This window comes from Triticum dicoccoides, chromosome 4A (assembly GCF_002162155.2).
Source record: "Triticum dicoccoides isolate Atlit2015 ecotype Zavitan chromosome 4A, WEW_v2.0, whole genome shotgun sequence".
In the NCBI taxonomy this organism is placed as follows: Eukaryota; Viridiplantae; Streptophyta; class Magnoliopsida; order Poales; family Poaceae; genus Triticum; species Triticum dicoccoides.
The window spans coordinates 461,418,412-461,421,799 of record NC_041386.1 but is presented as its reverse complement, the minus strand read 5'-3'; the positions used below and the strand labels follow the sequence as shown (position 1 = coordinate 461,421,799).

General features: G+C 46.7%; 1 pseudogene; it reads right to left on the bottom strand.

Annotated features, from left to right (window-relative positions):
* Window positions 1–1,666: 1,666 nt before the first annotated feature.
* Window positions 1,667–3,072, bottom strand: LOC119288968 (annotated as a pseudogene).
* Window positions 3,073–3,388: the final 316 nt, after the last annotated feature.

Sequence of the window (3,388 nt, the reverse complement as noted above, 5' to 3'; positions counted from 1 at the left end):
TATATACATCCGAGCTATTCTGCAACCCATTCCTGAATAAGCTATTCGGGAACCGTTCTAACTGCACGAGAACAGACAGCTAACTATGCGAACTATACTAGTTAACTGTCGAGCGGACTTTTTCTAGCATCGTTTTTTCGCACCGTTTTTTGGGTCGTAATTATTTAACCGCTAATCGGATTGATGCAACTGATATACCTTTGGATAGCTATTTAGAAGGAGCAAAAAACTCATTTTGGTCGTTTTCCCAAAATCGATCCGATTTTTAAACAAAATTCCAAAAACTGAAAATCCATCAAACAAGATTTCAATGTTTTTGTGAAAGGAACTTTCAAAGCTTTTGTCGGAATGATGCATATGATATACCGTTAGAAAGGTACTGATTAACCCGAACTTTGGCATATATAACATGATTTCGGATTTGCTACGGTTTAAGAGTAGTTTTCAAAAAACAAACATCATTTTCGACATTTTTTGCCCGAAATGCTACAGAACACGCTAACTGCTCGCGCGGAATAGCTAAATGACATATGCTGACAAGCTAACTGTTGAGACTGAAGAAAATTGTTTTTTTCTTCTATACTTTTATCGTCAGGTCAAGTTAACTTCCGAGAGTGAAATAGCTAACTGCCAGGAATCGCAACAGTTAGCACCAAGTTAACTGCGGGACTAAAAATGTTTTTTCTTTTTTAATTGGGTCACACTAACTGCGGGTATGAAATACCTAAATGCGCGCGATGAGCAAGCTAACTGCAATTGCTGACAATACTTTTTTGCTTCTTTTGTTTTCTATTCTTTTTTCTATTTTTTCTTGTTCAAGTTAACCGCCGGGACTGGAATAGCTAACTGTCAAGACTGCAATAGTTAACTGTCAGAATTGATTTTTTTTGTTTTTTGCCCGGTTCAAGCTAACGGACGGGAGTAAAATAGCTAACTGCCAGGGATTGCGGCAGTTAACACCGAGTTAACTGCCGGGATTAAAAATATTTTTTTGTACCTCACGCAAGCAGGGGCTTGGAAAACAAACCGAATCCTCTCATGAGATTGCTATTTTTGTACCCGAGCTAACTGTCGTGACTTAAGACACTTTTTTCCTGGTTTTTCCCGTACCATTTTTTCCTGGTTTTTCCCGGACCAAGCTAACTGCCGGTATTAAAATAGCAAACCATCGGGGATTGCGGAGTTAACTGCAGGACTGAAGGTACTAATTTTTTTTTTATTATTATTATCCCTGGGTCATTCCAACTGCGGGGCCTAAAATACCTAACTGTCGGAACTACGGCTGTTAAGAACTAGTGAACTGCTTGACTGAAGATATCAACTTTTTTTCTTTCGTTCTTTTTTTGCCAAGGTCACGCTAACTACTCGAGTGCGCATGGCAATTAAGTGTTCAAGTTAAGTTTCATAACTTGCCCACTTAACTGCCATATGCAATAAAAATTGGACTAACAATATATAAAAAACTTTGTTATATTGTCATAGTTTTGAAACGGTTAACTGTTGCACTTCATGCACTTAACTGACACGTCACAAAAAACTAACTTCCGTGTTTACTTAAGTAAAAGCTTTTTCACCTTTTTAGTAGTTAACTGCTATAGTATCTTGGATTAACTGCTCCACCTAAAAATGATAGTAACTTCTAAAGAAACTAACGGCTATAGTATCATAAGTCAATCGCTAATCTAAGCACAAGTCAACTGCTACAATTTTAGTTCACTAATTGCGTTGGAGGAGAGCACTGGTGGATAGCTGCGTTGGAGTAGATATGGTCGTGCTTGCCATGAATCAGGTCACCCCGGCCGGCAATGGCTAGGAGTCTGACTGTCTTAGAGCAGCATGTCTTCCTGGTTGGGCTTTGGCGAGGTGAGCAGCGTGGTGTAGAGCCACAACTTCTCCCCGAGCGAGGAGCACCTGGACGCGGCCGGCGGGGGCGGATGAAGGAGAGCGAGGCGAGCGTCTGGCGGTGCCTGTAGCGGCGCCAGGCGAGCTGCACGGCCACGGCGGCCTAGGTGCGCCACCCGTGTGAGTAGTAGAGCGCGCTCCGCCGCACCTTCACAACTGGAAGTATTTCATCAAGCTAAGAACCAAGTACGATGTAAATAAAATGTATGGAGATATCAATTCCTCTTGAGGCAGAAGATGGGTGTCCCAGATAAATGGAAAATCGTTAGTTGAGCGCATTTAGTCACGCACCAGTATGGGATATCTTTCTTCCATCAGCCTCACAGGTCATGGAATTGCTGTGAACCCACCATCGAACACAAAGCTGCGGTATACACCATCACCATATCCAGGAACACCATCCACCCAGTCCCAATTGCCGCCGCTGCTCCCTATGTCATCCTCCTCCCACATTGCGAGCTTCCCGCGGGCGCGCTTTCCACCAAACCACACCTTGCCATCACCCCCAAACACCTTTACCTTGTTGTTGCCGTTGGCAACAGGGGCGGGCATGGCGCTTGCCTGCGCAGTAGCCTCGCACAGGCCAGTGAAGCAGCAGTACATATTGGGCGGCATGCGGCCAGCCTCGCCCCACTCCATGGTGGCCAGATTCAGCCGGAGGAGGAGCACCGTGGAGCAGGGCGCGTCCAAGGCAAAGGACGACCTGAGACCAGCGATCATGAGGACGTGGCGGCCGCCCGCGCCGGCCAGCAGGCGGGGGCGCTTGAGGATCTCGAAGACGTCTCCCCAGGAGGCGCGCTCGACGGGCGCCCAGCCGCCGGTGAGCCTGGCGAGCGGGTAGGAGAAGAGCTTCCACTGGCTGCGCAAGGGGGTGCAACTGCCGACGTCGCAGACCGCGAAGACGCGCTGGCGCCGACGGCCAGGATGGGGCTCCGCGGCTTGGAAGGGAGCGAGAGGGGGTGCTTCATCCACTTGCCAGATCCCTCGGACAGGGAGTAGGAGAGCGCGGCGAGCTCGTGAGGACGAGCACGACGCCGGCGGGGCCCGCGAGGAGAGGGAAGGCACGGGGCGCCCAGCGAGGCCTGTTGCCGGAATCCATGGCGGCCACCTCCTGGGCCATGGCCTGCAGACCCGAGCTCACTCGCTCCCTCGCTAGCTCCCTTCGGGAAAAGAAACAGGTTAGGAGGTGGTGGTTCCTAAATAAGCTTATTCAGGAACTTTAGAGGGGGTTTTTAAATAGTCCCACCCTCTATATATATATATATATATATATATATATATATTCTCATATGATCTCTTATGCTAAAGTAATAATTTATTCACAGTTTTAAGTATGAATCATAAACTTCATTGAAAACTAACAAACTATAATCTCAATCATTGAAGCAATTGCAATTTATCATAACATCGGAAAGAGTCAACATAAGAGCTTTTCAGCTAGTCCACATACTCAACCATCATTTAGTCTTTCACAATTGCTAACACT